General features: G+C 21.2%; 1 protein-coding gene across 1 annotated transcript in view; it reads left to right on the top strand.

The window, feature by feature from the left end:
* The first annotated feature begins 1,201 nt into the window (after positions 1–1,201).
* The window catches only part of LOC119667957 (protein sprouty), a 111,715-nt gene continuing 95,855 nt past the window's right edge, over positions 1,202–17,061 (top strand). Inside the window, exon 1 of the mRNA XM_038077308.1 lies at positions 1,202–1,590. The gene's annotated coding sequence lies outside the window, so the exon portion shown is untranslated. The remainder of the gene's footprint in view (positions 1,591–17,061) is intronic.

The following is a 17,061-nucleotide window of genomic DNA, read 5'->3' as shown; positions in this document are numbered from 1 at the left end:
CCGTGTATAGTAATTTTTGAGTGAAAAGATTTTTATATATTTGTTTTTTATTTGCTCTCCCAAGAGTTCCCAACACATTCACTAGGTTTGAGTGAAATTGTTGTTCGTCGAGGTTGTCGGCTCGCAATTCATGCCAATACAATTCATTTCGCTTGAAAAAGGTTGAGAGGTAAAAACTCGGCAGCGAAGCGCTCGCGGATCGAATCGTATCGAAACGAATCGAATTAAAAATTTTAATTGAAACGGAACGTAACGTTGGTTTGTTGCTTGTTTGTTCTAAAGTGCGCCGCGGGTAAAATATTACTACAAATAATTTGTTTAATTTTTTTCGTTCTTCTCCTAATTCTGCAAATTAATTAAAAATAAGAATTTAAATAAATTGCACAGAATTAATAAAAAGTATGAAAATTTAAATATAATCTCGCTTCCTGTGCTACAAATAAATAACATAAAAAGTGTGTGAAAACAACAAATAAAATTAAAGTTTAATTTATTTCAAAAAAAAAATAAATAAATTTTTTTTTAATATTAAAAAAATTTAATTAATTTTTCTTACATGCTTGAAGTATTTCAAAGTTGAAATTTTTGTGTAGCGCGAATGTAAACAGATACTTTCGCTTCAAACATAACCACAAGTTAAACACAAAAAAAATAAAAATAAAATAAATTTAAAGTAAAGGTAAAAAACGCATATAATTACAACAACAATAACCACTGCACTGTGGATAAAAAGAAAAATTGCATTAAAGACGTGTTGGAACCGAGTGCAAAATAATATAAAAAAAATAATTTTTTTTGAAGTAGAAAATTTCTTAATAAAGCAGTGAAATCAACAAAAGTAAAAGCGCAGCAAAAATTATAAAAATTAAAGAAAAATTTATGGAAATGCAAAAAATTGATTGAAAATTTTAATTAAAATAGCAAAAAAAAATTATTACAATAACAACAACAGCAAAGGCAAAAATATACAAGAAATTACCAAAAATTACTTAATAAAAGTTTTAATTCTGTAACGCATGTGCCTCAAAATTCCCACAACAACAACAACAATACAACTGCAAAAGTTTAAAATTCTGAGTCCAATTCTATTTTTATTTTTTTTTTTAAATAAGAAAAAAAGTATATTTTAATATTTTGGTACGAAAAAAATTTTTTTTATATGTAAGAAATTTTATTATTTAAAAAAAAAGTGTTAATTACATTTACTTTGTGCAAGTCCGAGTTAAGAATAATAAAATTAAAATATTATAAATTAAAACTACGGCAGCATTACACATATTGAGATCAGATAAAAGATACATATAAGCAAAAAGTAGGAAGCAGTTAAAGTCATATTTGCTGCGCTTCAAATTCTTTTTTTGAAAAATTAAAAATTATAATCAAAAATGTTATCAATGGTCTGAGTTTGAAGTTCAATTCAGTTTTCAAAAATATTTTTTTGATTTTTTACATAAAACATAAATCTGAGCAATTCACAAACAAAAAACACGTCACATCCTTAATTTGCAACGGAATTCGCAAAGAATTCTCTTTGGATTGGATTATTTTATACGAAATACTAATAATTTTGGATTGCTTTTAAAAATCAATGTAAGTTCAATAAAACAATAGTAAATTTATTTAATTCTAATTTAAGTTTAATTTTATTTTAATTTAAGTTTAATTTTATCTTAATTTAAATTTAATTTTATTATAATTTCATTTTAATGAATTAATTTTTATAGTATGCCAATTAGAGAAAGTGTCGTACACATTACACTTATTTATCAATTATTTTAATGTAATAATTTAATTCATTCACAAGATTTCATTATAAGCTAGTTATGATTAGGACAGGGATGTTAAAAGTAAATACAAGCAATTGACTAACAATATTAGAAATTCGATCAAGATGTAAACTGCATATTTACAGAATCTGTTGTAGAATGTCAACAATTTATGATTCATTCATAGTTAGTATATAAAAATACTATAATACTATTCAATAATATTTTTTTCACAAAAAATTAAAAATGAAATAAAAATAATTTTTAGAAAGTTTAATGAATACAATAACATTATAACTACAAAATACATAACTAACTCTAACCAATTGTTAAGGTCAGTTAATGTATGATCAACAACTGTTTTACTTTAGTTCTTTTGATAAAATGTTTATCCAATCTATTGTTTATACCTTATAAATAGCAACTATATAAATCAAAACAGACACTCAATGTCAATAAACCTTTTCTACCTTGGATCAACATATATTCTTTTAATAAACCTGGTTATCAAAAAATTGTTATCAAGCTATATTAGACTTAAGAACATTTTCTATATTGAAACCTCTACAACTTCAGTTCTAAATAGGTTGATTATAATCAAGTTAAAGTGTACTTATTTTTGACATAGGTCAACAGGATTATATACATTATAAAAACTAACTTAAATCTAGGTGTTGCAAAATTATAGTTAAGGTATAGTTAAGACATTTTTTTATACGACAATAACAACTTAAACGCAGTATGTTATAATAATCCAAACTTCAAAATCGTTTCTACCTTAGACTTCCTACAATCTTAGTGCTATATCTGATAGTCAAAAAACTATATTTAAGCTGCAATGGACTTATTTGTGACATATGACAACAATTTATTTAATTATAAATAAACTAGACTTAAAACTTGTCACCTTGAGATCCATATACGCTCAGTCATAAATAAGTTAGTTAAGAATTAATTGTTTTAAATTTTTGTCCAAAAAATGTGTTTTTCAAAATATATATTAATAGTATACATATATCTTATAGTATATGATTTGAAAAATATAAATTTCAATGGGTAATATGTATAGGTAGGAATTATTGAAGGTACTCAAAGCAGTAATTAAGAGAATAGCTCTCTTGTCATCATTTCTTTACAACTTGAAAATAATTAATATTGTTTATTATTTGGCAGATAGAATAAGCTCTTCTACTATTACATATGTGTATTTCTATTATAAAATATGTATATTAATAACAACAGTATAATGTTTTCCAACAACTAGTTTCATTAAAATGTAAAGGATTAAAATAAAGTCTAGTTTAAAAATTTCTTTATAATGAAAGTATCTTTATATTAGTAGAAAAAGTTCATAAAATAAAAACTATTAATTTTTTTAATACGTTTTAACTATATTTGTAAAATTAATATATCATAACTATTATTATATGCATATCTTTTTTACTACAATAAAAATATTATTTGTACTTAATAAATTAATTTTAATTTATATGAATTAATTTATTGTATAGAAATTTTTTTAATACTTGTTATAATAGATATATAGCTATATAATAGCTATTATTATATAGTACTTTTCTACTTGTTATATATATATATTATAAAATATATAATTAATTCAAAGTACGTACACTTTATATATCTTCTAATTTAATGATCCTGCTGAACCTATTTTGTCTTCCTTGTATGGATTATATTAATTATATTTAATAAATATATGTTACTTTCTATTTATTCTAAACGTGTGTTTTACTATATAATATTGTTATGACGGTAATGAAAATTTAACTTAATAGAATTCAAATAATTAAAAATAAATAAAAATGATGATGTTATAATTCACTATTATTTTTTTTTGTACCGTCAGACCGATTGTCGTCTACATTAATATGTAGTAAACGGACTAAAACCCTCCCTCTTCGGAGAGACTTATTCCCCCTCGAAACCGCTTTCGCTTTACTGTTTTATGTTGGGATTTCAAGCCATGCTCTTGTGATTTTCGATCTGTATCCAGACCTCCAAATTTTCTTGTTGTCTGTATTATTTATTAGTCTAGTTTCTGATTCCCCTTTCTAGGTCTAATTTCTTCACTTTAAGGACTTGAATCAAATATTACTCATAAATATACATACATAATTATTATTTGTAATATAAATTTATAAATAAAACATATTAATTAATGTGAATAATACTTATTTTTAACAGTGTAAACTACTGCTATTTTATAATATTTTATTATTAACATTTTTTGTATATTATGTATAATTTTTTTTTTGTTTGATATTATGAATAAAGACCTAGAATCGATTTAGAAATTTTAAGGAACTGCAAAAATTTGTATTTAATAAGTTTTAATAAAAAAAAGAATTATTTAAAAAAATATATATTTGAATTAAAATTCTAAATGCCAAATTCCAAAATAATAAAAATAATAAAACTATTTTGCAGTGCTTAAATACAAAATATTTCGACTAACTCATGCTAAACTGAAATTCACTTGACAAAATATTATAAATTGTAAACACTAATTAGAAATTTCCCGTTTAACAAAAATGAAAGGCAACAGTAACCAACAATGACAGCAAGGGAAATATTTTTTAAATCACATGAAACTCAAGTAAACGATGCAAACTAAAAATATATATAAACACCTATATATATATTTATATATATATGTATATATAACTATATTTATATATGTATATTTTTATGTAGAAATGGGGGAAATGTGTATAGAAAAGTGAAATATCTGTGTGGATACGGTCGCTTTATTATTTCGGTAGATTGGAGGACAGACAAACAGATAGATAGATAGATAGATGTACTTGTAGTGAAATAGTTGTGAAGAGATTATTACACTGCACAAAATGACAAAAAAAAAATAACAAAAACACATAGTCCGACAATCAAAATAACAGACAGACATAATATTAAATAGAGTATTAATTTTAAAGAAATTATAAACAAATTTATATGGGCAAATGGTTTCAGTTGGATTAAATGGTTGATTTCGGCAATAGGCCATAAGAGGTAAATTACTAGGTTGGATTTAATAAAACAAATAATATGAATTTTATAAATGGGATTTTATATATTTTAAAAGGTTAAAATTATTTTATGAGTTAATATTTAAGGTTAATAAATAAATTTGATATATGCATTTATTTATTTGCATATGAAGAGCAGTTTTTGAAATATAACATGAATTTTATTTTAAAATATTTTAAAAATAATAATTTTAATTATTATTGAGTAAATGAAAAATAGGCTAGAAAAATGTGTTTATTTTTTTTTTTAAATCATTAGATTATTTCGTAGCATTCTTGTTTTAGTACATAAAAAGGATTGTTTAGTTGTTGGAAACAGGGTTGTCGTTGTTACTGAATCCCATGTGATTTGAAAGTCTTTAGGGAAATTTCTTTGCTTGCTCTCACTATGAATAGTAAAGTTCTGTTTAGACCGGTGACTGCTACTTGATCACTTACCATAAGTGTGTGAGGCACGTAGACTCGATCGTTCTAGAAATGTAATTTTTTAGTCGATGATAATATTAAAAAGTTTATTATATTTAATAAATACATACAATTCTCATTGCCATTTACATGTTACAATTTTCATTCGATCTTAGAACCAAATTATATAACTTATAATAATATTATAAAACTTAGACTAGACATGATGATATTAACAAGCGCATAACATAATATTCAATAATTGAATCCCTTCCTTTCATTTCAATGCTACAATCGCCCCTGGAACCACATTGTAAAGTATATAATAATATAGAAAAGTTTATTATAATCAATAATTGAACTTCTTACTGCCATTTCTATGCTATAATTACCGATCGCTTCTGGAACCGGATTTTCCATGCTGTTAACAAAGTTATTATATTGATTATTATTGATAATTATTATATTATTATTGAGTATTATTATTAAATTTATTATTATTATATTATACTATTTTATTATATTTTATTAAGCCTATATATTTATTATATTGTATTCAATAATTGAACTCCTTACATCAATTTCAATTTTAAAGAAACATACTTAATTCATAAGATATGTAGTAACAAGTTATAACGTGGCACGATTTAATTTTCAAATATTTTTAAATTTATTTACCAAAGTTGATATCAGAAATCGATGTGTTCCTTTTAGATGTAGACAAAACTTTCAATAATCCTTATGCACTCTGTTCTTTCACACCATATTGTTCTTATGAAATTAAATGTTTGCTTATTTCCATGCTTCTCTCAAATAACTGCTTACGAATTAAAGTTAGCAAAAATGCCATATAGTTTCGATTTAAGCTTGATCCTGTCTGTTCACGCTTTTGCTGTGTGAACAGACTGTAAGCTACAAGAATCGTAGTAGCCGACTGTCGCTATAGGCAAATGCGTTAGGAACTTAAGTGCTCCAGCAATCGAAATGTCTAGGTAATGATGACATACGTAAGCTTATTATTTTTAATAAATGCCTTTAACTTTATTTTAATTATTGAAGCTTCTTATTCATTAATTAAAAAACAGTATTTGTGACTGGTTCTTAGTAGACTTTTATTTATTTACATTATTTCTTGGAAATATGATTTGATAATTGTGGTTTTATTAAATTTACAATTATTAAATCTCAAAAGCATATTTGTGTATTATTATTTGGATAAGGAGAGTGAACTGCGACCTAACAGATCTATTGTGCCCCTTAGTCAGATTAAAATGTTTCTCTAAGTCTAATTTCTTTAATGAGCATATTTTTGTATGAATTTCATAAAAAAACCAGCACTTCCTGCTATAAAATTTGTCGAGTTAATTGCAATAGTGTAAACACACTGCTAATATGCAATTGTTATATTAACAGAATTTTGTATTTTGTTCATTTTTTATTTTTATTTTTGTTTTTGAATATTACTAAATATAAAGTATATATAGTTTTAAAAGACATCAACACTACATTCATCTTACTACAGCTATTAGTAATAAATTTTAAAACATTAACCGAAAGTATGTCGAACATCACTTTATGTTTCTCAACACTGGGCCTTATACGCGAATTTTCACTTTTCACCAATAATTTTTCAAAATTAGAAAAATATTTGTTTTTTTATAAAATTTCTTTCAAAATCAAAAAAAAAAAAAAAAAAAAACAAATTGAATAAAAAAAATTAAGAAATAAACTAAAAACTTGCTACATTACTCGTTCATTGACGTCTTTGCTTGCAAAAAAAACTCATAAAAGTTTTCAAGAAAATAAAAAATATTACATACTCAAAAGTATATAGAATAAATCGTTGCATTTTACACTGTGGAATATATTCGTACATACTGTCGTCACACACAATCCAATAGTTGCAATAATCACAACATCGTCGGCGTCATTTTCAAAAAATGAAGAAAAAATATATTTAAAAACATCAAATGTAACATAAATGCATAAATGTATCTGAATGTGTGCATTTTCATCTATACTCTGTGTATAGATGCAGATACATTTTGTTTTTGTCGAAACGTCGTTCGTTGTTGGTGTCGTCGACGAAAAAAAAAACAAAAAAAAAAACAATCTGTTTCAAAATTTGCAAAAATAGCCTAAACTGTTGTTGTCTTCTTATTGCTGCTACTGTTGCTGTTGCTGATGCTGATGCTGTTGTTCCTGTTGTGGTTGTTTTTTTTATGATCTGCAATATGCAGATATTAGCTGCAACAGACGTAGCCGCAACAGCAGCAAGAAATATTGCTGTAAAAATGAAAAAAATTTTCTTTTTTGAGCAAAACATTTTTATAAATAGACAGATTTTCCCTTCAGCATAAATTGCTTATAAAAAAAATAAATTTAAATATCAAAAATAGTAAATAACAAATTAGTCTTAGTAATTTGTAATGGAAGTGTGGTTAAGCTTGTAGAATGTTAGTGCAATTATTGAAGATGGGACAAGTCTAAAATTATATTAAATACAACAAGTACTCAGTAATATATCTAAAGACAAGTTTAACAGAAATCAATTTATGAATGATTTTATTTTATCCTATCCATGTCCTATTTCGGTTCGACTCTCTTTGTATAGTAATTCCGGATCATGAAGCCCCAACAGCGTATATATTTTGCAGCATTTTTATTACTTAAAACTGTTCAATTTATATATTTTATATATATATCAGTGTTCAATTTTTTTATTTTTTGAATATATCAGGCAAGTTTAGTTGAAAGATTTTTTTCAGACTAACCGTAGACTGTAGATAATTGTTTATAGCAATATGTACTTTCATTTTAGAATGCATATGCAATATATATCATACGCAATATATATGCAAATTATATCCATATATATATATCTTCTTCTTTTTAGTTCTCATTTTCCTTACTGGTACACAAGACCGTAACGACTCTTTCAAACTTCACGCGATTGGGTGCTTCCCAATATATATCGTTCCATGTGTTGTTGCTTCTAACACTTCTTTTTCAATCTGTCATCTTCAGATTAACTCCTCTATATTGTATATGTACCAAGATATTGTGAAAAATGAATAACTACTAAATATATTATACTTTCCATAAAACATAATTACCGTAAAATGATTATTGATTTTAATAACAAATAAGAAGTATAATAATATTAATATTACTATAATATTATAATAATATTTATTTATATTTTATTATAATAATAATATTTATGTAGTAAATAATATAATATACGATAAATATTAATAGTAAATAATAATTATATTATAAAAAAATAATATTAAATAATAATTATATTATAAAATAATATTAAATAACAACAATAATGTTAAATAATAATAATAATATTGAATTATAATAACACTATTATGAAATAAAAATAGTAAAAACATTAAATAATTATATTGTTAAATAATAATATTAATTATAATAATAATTATATTATAAAATAATAATATTAAATAACAACAATAATGTTAAATAATAATAACAATATTGAATTATAATAACACTATTATAAAATAAAAATAGTAAAAACATTAAATAATTATATTGTTAAATAATAATATTAATTATAATCACTATTATGAATATATTCGAAAAAAATGTATTCTGTATATATAGTATAATATTATAATATTTATCGCTCCCAAATTATTTAATATGACTACAATAATATTATATTCTTAAAATAATAACTTTTTTTAATAAATTATTTAATATGACAATAATAATATTATATGTTAATAATACTTACTTTGTTTTTTAATCGGGCTAGTTGGTCAATAGTTAAATATAGTTTTTAATGTTTTTTAATTAATTATTTTATTTGATTTTATTCATTTTTATTTGAAGGTTCAAATTTTTTAAAATTTAAATTTTTTTAAAAAGTTAACGGGCAGTTTGAACAAAATAAAATAATAAAACAAAATTATTATTAAAAAATATATTTAGTCATTAAAACAATAAATGTATAAAATAAAAATAATGTGCTACATATAAGCACAAACAAAAAATAATATAAATTATATAAAGAAAAAATTATAATTAAACAAATAATATAATTAAATATTTATAAATTTAAATTTTTAAAAACTACACAATTTAATATATTACTTCATTTTATTAAAATTATTGTGTCATAAAACAATTTTTATAATAAATATATATAACAATAAATAAAAAAATTTTATTTAAGAAAAATTATAATTAAACAAAAAAATATTATAAACTAAATAAATATATTATAAGAAATTTAAATTTAATGTAAATAATCCATCGTATAATTTTTTAATATATTTTTTCACTTCATTTTTATTTATATTAATTTTATTGTGGCTCAGTAAAACAATTTTTCTTAATACAACTCATATATAACAATTTAAATTGTAGCCCAATTATGCTAGTTTACACAACAAAATAGTCTGCAATTGACTGTGTATGAAGGACATAGAGAATTGTATGCATCCATAAGATACAAAAACACACGGTTCCGCACAATACGACGCGTCACTTTAGTCGTCTGCCTATATATAATAATAAATTAAGTTTGTTTTCTTATTTTTATTTTTTTAAGTTTTTTTTTATTATTTTTATTTTTTGTGTGTTATTTATTCTTAGTTTATTATTGCTGTTCGTGCTTTTTATTGTTAATAAACGATCAACGCAATTCAACGTTTAACTTCATTCAGTAAATCAAATTTTATTTCCTTTTATTTCAATTTCAATTTGAGTTTGTGTAATATTTTTTGGTTCGAATTTTTTTATATTTACTTTATTTTGAGTCCAAAAATGTATTTTTAAACACGTACATATAAATCTAAAACTGTATAGTTCAAAAAAAAAAATAAATAATTTATATTAATTCATTTCAGAACAAAAAAAAAAAAACAAAAAAAGAAAATGCTTAACATAGTTTCGTATAATTTTTATTTTCAACTTACTTTTAAAGAATTTATTTTATTTATTTATTTATTTATTTTTATTTTTTAAATAAGAAATTATTGAAATATTGAAATGCAACTAAAAGGTAAAATTGCGTAAGTTACGCATTTAAAAACTGTCAGTAGACGCATATTTTAGTTCATAAAATTTATGAAAAAGTAGGTTACATGCATTTCTAAAACGAAAAATTTATGTTTTACAAGCAAAATTATCAAAAACATCATAAACAAAATTTTTTAAAAATATTTTAAAAAATATACTAGCTAAATGTTTTTAAAATTTTAAGAACAACAACAGCAACAACAACAACAAAACAACAAAAACTTAAAATAAAAATTATATTTTTAAATTAAGTTTTAGGAACAGCCGAAAAATTCTATATAAAAATTTTTAAATTTAATTTATTTGAAAATTTATAATAATATATTTTTATAAATAAATTTGATAATATTGTGTATTATATGTTAATGGAATATAAATATTTATTTCAATTAATATTTTTAAAATTTAAATATATATAATAATAAAGATTTTTTCTTTTAGAAAGTGGTTTTATATATTATCTATTATTTATTAAATATCTAATAAAACATTTATGATTAAAATGTGAAAATTAATTATTAAATTATGTTAAATAGTTATAACATTTCGTACAAATATGATTACTAAAAATTAAAATTGTTTACTAAAATTATTTAAACTAATAAATAATTATTTTTATTTTATTCCTATGATAAATGAAAATACAGATATGATTAAAACAAATTATTTAGTAAAATTATTTAAACTTATATAAGCTAATTTTATGAGCTACGAAAATATTTTTATAATCAAAAAAATTTATTTTGTAAATTAATATTAAATAAATAATAAAATCAAAACTTTATACGGAAAAAATGAAATAAGTTAATAATAACAAATGTCGTTCAATTATGATAAATAAAAAATCTATTTTTTAGTAAAATAATTTAAACTAATAATTAGTTGTTTATTTCACAACTATGATTAATGAAAATTCAAATATAATTAATAAAAAATTAAATTATTTAGTAATATAATTTAAACTTATAAATAATAATGTTTATTTTATTGCTAACATTATATTATTAGCTATATTTATAAATTCAAACATAAAGAAATTTTATTATACAGTTTAATAATAAATAAATAATGAAATAAACACTTTGTACTAAATAATGATTTAATTTATTATTAAATAAAATAATGGTATTAAATGTCCTACAATTATGATTAATAAAAATAAAATTATTTAGTAAAATAAAACTAATAAATAATATGATCATTTTAGTGACTATTGTTATTATTATTATTACTATTTTGCTACGGAAATATAATATTTTATGAAAAAAATATAAAATAAAAAGTAAAACTAAATAATAATGCCTTTTAAAAACGTTTATAATTTTTATTTTATTAATATCGAAAACATTTATATATTTTAATACTTACGAGAATCTTTATTGAAAGTAATATATTAATAAATTATCAATTCCTCATTATTAATTATGACAGTTACACAATAAAATTTCCTATTAGTAAGTAATATAAGGAATTTATTAAGAAATACGATTATATCGATTATTTAATATAATTAATAAATCGAAATATAAAAGTTATGCATGAAAATTATATAAAAATAGTAATGACTAATGTTATTCAAATATGATGATCTTAAATTAAAATTAATTATTTTGTCAAATCATAAAATGATTTAAATAATTAAAGAATAACTATTATTATTATATAAATGTTTATAATATAATTAATTTATAATAAGTTTTTTGATTTTTTATGCTTGAACTCTAGTAACTTATTTACATATTTATATATATAATAAATAATCTATAAATATAAATAATATATTTTTTATTAGTATTGCAATATTGAAATCTCTATAATAATCATATATCTCTATATCTCTAATATCAAAACTATTTTCTCCATCTCTGGTAATAATTAATTTCTTATTATCAGTGTCGTTATTGTCATAGACCAACTTGAGACTCTTCATCAGTTTATAAAAAAACTAGCGACCGAATTCTGAATTAAATATTGGCTTTAAGGATTGCTTTAAGGAATCTTTAGTAAACATATGTAATACAGTACGGTTATGAGCATGACTGGAAGATGGGGAATAAAATCTATTTAGAATCCTGGCTTAAGAGCTTTGTATAACTTATTTTTTATCTTCATTGGATAGTTTTTTATCTTCATTAGACTTATAATTTTTATTTATATAAAATATATAACGTGTGTTAAGTATATTTTTTTTAATACGAGTAGCTTATAAAATTTGTAAAAAGATAACTCTTCAAATTTCAAAAACCAAGAACTACCCAAAAATCTAGTTACTAGTTAGACTAAAATATTAATTTTTAACCTATTTTCTTTTGAACTGAATATCAAATTTCTTTTAAACAATTCAAAATTGTTTACATGATTTTTTTATTTAATTTTTTTTTTATTTTTGTATACACATTTATATTATAAGCACTTTAACTAAACATTGTAATATCTTTTATTTTGTAACAAATGTTTAAGTTTACTTTCATTATTCGATTCCAGTTTATTTTGTAAAGTCTATAGTCTATAATTTTTCGTACTCTCGTAACACTCGTATATGCCAGAAACGAGTACGGGTAGATTGCGCAAATAAAAACTATCACTAAAAAGGGGCATAAAACTTTCGATTGATAAGAAATATAAAATTTTTTATTTGTAATTATTTTTTTTTTCTTTTTCTATATTTTGATTGATTGAATATATTGATAAGCGAAAGAAAAGTAAAATTTAATGATAAAAACAGTTAACAAACAAAACTGCATTAAAATGCATTTTAATCTATATGTATATGTATATATATATATTTTTTTTTTTTTTTTGAATTGAAAAAATTAGGTAAAATTAATATTTTTTCACTTTACTTAAAATTTGTAGTATAAATTTGATGACGTCAAAGCAAAGTTTTAGCTCCTATACGAATAAACATATAAAAATAAAATTTATATATTTTTATATACTTAAGTTAAATAAAAATAAATATTGCTAATTTTATATATTTTATAATATTTTTGCCAAAAAGTTTATATTATTTGTTAAATAAACAAGACTATTAAAATTGTAAAGCAACTGCGGCTGCAATTGCAAATTTTCTGCAAAAGATATGCGCCATAAAAATTTATTATTTCAAATGCATTTGATTTTTTTATTATTTTCAAAAAATGGAAATGAAATTTTATTAACTTAAATAAATTACGCAGAAAGTAAAGTTATATTATAGTTACAAAGTTGAAAGGAAGTCTTTTGATAATACACATACATGCGTTAGATCATGCGAATCCAGTAGTTTTTTGCACTACTGCGTATCTATTACAATATAGAAAAGAATATCTATTTAAAAAATAAAGAATTTCTTGCAAAAAAATTAAAAAGAATATAAAAATAATAAAAATTATATCTTTAACAATAATAAAAATTAACGACAAGCTTTATTTTATTGTAAAATACATGAGTATACTTTGTAGATTGATTGTAGATTGATATCAACTGGATATAGAATTTATAATGTATAAATGTTGAACGTATCCGGCATTGCAAAAAGAAATTAAAATCAAAAAAATATTTAACTACACATTTAAATAATTTTAATAAATGTGTAGTTTATAATATAGTTCGAAGGATAAATTGTGAAAAAATAATACAAGTTGTTTATATATTCATCTTATCAGTTGTTTCACAATTGAAACTTGAAAAACAGTTTCAGAAAAATCTACTCTGATAATAAGTAAAACACTTCTCAACTCTACGAATAAGAATCAATTCAAATATCCATAAAAGTTCATTACAGGTACGAAAGGTCAATGGGCTTAATATTTAGCAAGTCAAATATTTAAAAGATTAAAAGTAAAAGCAGTTTGTATTCCTTTACTATTTACTAAATGAAAATTTCAAAAACATAGTGTAAACGCTTCTTAGTTTAAAATGACAATTTGCAAATTAAAGTAATCTCAAGTGCTAGTGTGAACACCATACAAGATCTATTTTTGCTCAAATTGAGAGTAAATCTAACACACTTTTATAATGTGTTGTTTCTAAATGAGATAATTATAAAACAGAAATGATATTTATTTATGCATTACCATTTACAATTATTTTAAAGAAATATGTATTTTTATATATAACAATTTCGGAAAGTAAAAAGTGCAAAATCTAATCATATTTATTCAAATTATTATATTCAAATTATTAATTATTATTTTACTAGTAATTGTTCATACTTTTCTAATTTTTTATAAATAATTATAGTTATATATTGCTAATTAATTAATATTTTTTTTCAATTTTTTTTTATTATAACTTTTTTTTAAATTTGTATTATTTTATTTATAAATATTATAGGCAGGCTGCGTTAACGAACTTACTTTATAGTAATTATTAAGCACATGACAAATAATACTGTTAATCGAATGAATCTCAAAAAAAAAAAAAATAAATAAATAAATTGTATATAAAATAGTTCAGCAAAATAATTAATTACTATATAAAAACGAAAATTTCGTTTATTTTATTTTTTGCTTTATATTTTCTTTGTCTTTGTAACTAAAAATAATACTAACAGCAAAAATAGTCTTACAAGCGCAAATTTACGGCTTAATTTTACGCGCAAAAATAAAATTTAAAAATAAAATATTTGAAAGAAAATTAGAAAATATAAAAGACAAAATAAAAATACGTAATTTCACGCATGTGACACATTAACATTTTTTTTATTTTGATTTTATTTTAAAACTTTTATATATATATAATGTTTGTTGCAGACAAGAATGAAAACGTCATTGACGTAGAAATTTTTTTTCCCGAATTTTACTTAAGACAATTATAAAATTAATTTTGTGATTTTTAATATTATGGAAGGTTTTTCTTTGTATCACCGCTACTTTTTATCCCAATAAACATATGAGTGCAATTAATCTTTTTTTTAAAAATTATTTAAAATTTTTTATTTCACACTCAAAATTTTAATATCATTCAAATTAAATAATTTTTCTGGTAAAATTTGGATTTTAAGTTAAGAATTGGGAACTCTTTTAGAGAGATAATTGACAATTATTAGTTTGATACAAATTTTTCTCACTATAATTTTTCTCTTACTAAAAAACGACTATATATGAGTAATTGACTCAATATTATAATATAATTGCTTTGAACTGATTGTATTAAGGAAATTTTTTCGATTAGTTTATAGTTGACCTAAAATGAGAAAAACAACTCAAAAAATAAAAAATAATTAAATAAAAAAATATGGCAATTAAAAAAAGTTGATTGAAGTGAATTATTTTATATTTTCTTAAAATTTGTTAATTTTCTTCATTTGTAATTTAATAATATTGTAATGAATTAAATGAATTAAACAATGCTATAATATAATATACAACACTTGTTGTAAAAACATTATTCTAAAGCATAATACTATAAACATCCCTGTTTCATGACTACCTGTTATAGCCAGGGGGCCACAATTTTTTGGTGGCTTAAGTTTTCATGTGCGCGGTTATGGAATTGTCCAGCGACTATCTTTAGAAATAAAAACAAAACGTTATTTAATCAGTTCTTAGATTTTATGATCGAGTTACAAGGCACACAGCAGCATTTTTTATTAGTAAAAATGTATCTAAAAATTATTTAAATTCTTATTAAGTAAATTTTTCAACATATCTATCCATCTACAAACATATTTATATAGGTTTTATTACATGTATATATTATTAATCTATACACAAATCAAATTTTATACGTAGGATTATATCTGAGAATATTTGATACAATAAAGCGAATTAAACCTACTACGCCCATGACTTTCTTATAAAACCTTAAATATGTGTAAATTAATAAAGTTAATAAAATTAAATTCATAAAAACTACCAATTAGTAATACATATTTTTTTTTAAAAATTTATAAATTATTTTCTTCGTCTTTCATCACAAATAATAATAATTTTAAAAATAATTACGATATTTATAAAATGCAACAACATTCAAATTTTTAAATTTCTTGTCTAGTTTTTTTTAATAATTTTTTTTTTTTTGAGTGTAATCATTTTATGCACTGCAGTCAAAAGTATTAGGTAGAATAAAAATTTAGTTTCAAGCGATAAATTGTATGTAGAGTGAAATTAAAAAATTCAGAACGGAAATCCGCAAAATGATTGTATGTTGCCATATACAAATATACTTATATATGTAAATGATTGCCACATGTAAAATCATGTGCACATATATGTATACATAATTATGGAATTTTTTTGAAATGTTGATTAAATATTTTTGAGAAATTTTTATCATCGTTTGCATATAAATTTGTTTTTCCATAAAAATTATTTTTTTTTTTGCTTTAATAATATGTAGAATAAGTACATTAAAACAAATTTAAGTACATAAAAAATATACTCATTTGAGTATATATAAAAAAAATTAAATTATGATATGTTATAGCAGATAAGGTTTCAGTAGTGGAGTAAAAAAATTTTCCTTTAGGAGACTGGTACTTAAATAAAGAATAAGTGTTTACGTTTATTATAAATAGTTAGTTATATATATTTTTATTATTTATTACAATTTGTCATATATACGTTTTTTTGACTTTGATTTATTTCATTTCACAAATAGCTTCAATCAATTGATTTAGCTTATTTTTTGTAATTTATTAATTTTTATTATTTTTAATATAATAAATTATTATTATTTATTAACTAGTTCCTTAAAATCTCCAAGTTATAAAATAACAACTTATATATTTAATTAAAAATTGTGACAAATATATTTTCTATTGACCCCTTTTCAAGAATTCTTAATTTTTATATTAATTA

Source organism: Teleopsis dalmanni, chromosome 1 (assembly GCF_002237135.1).
Source record: "Teleopsis dalmanni isolate 2A chromosome 1, ASM223713v2, whole genome shotgun sequence".
NCBI classification, from domain to species: domain Eukaryota; kingdom Metazoa; phylum Arthropoda; class Insecta; order Diptera; family Diopsidae; genus Teleopsis; species Teleopsis dalmanni.
This window is presented reverse-complemented; position numbering and strand designations above follow the sequence as displayed.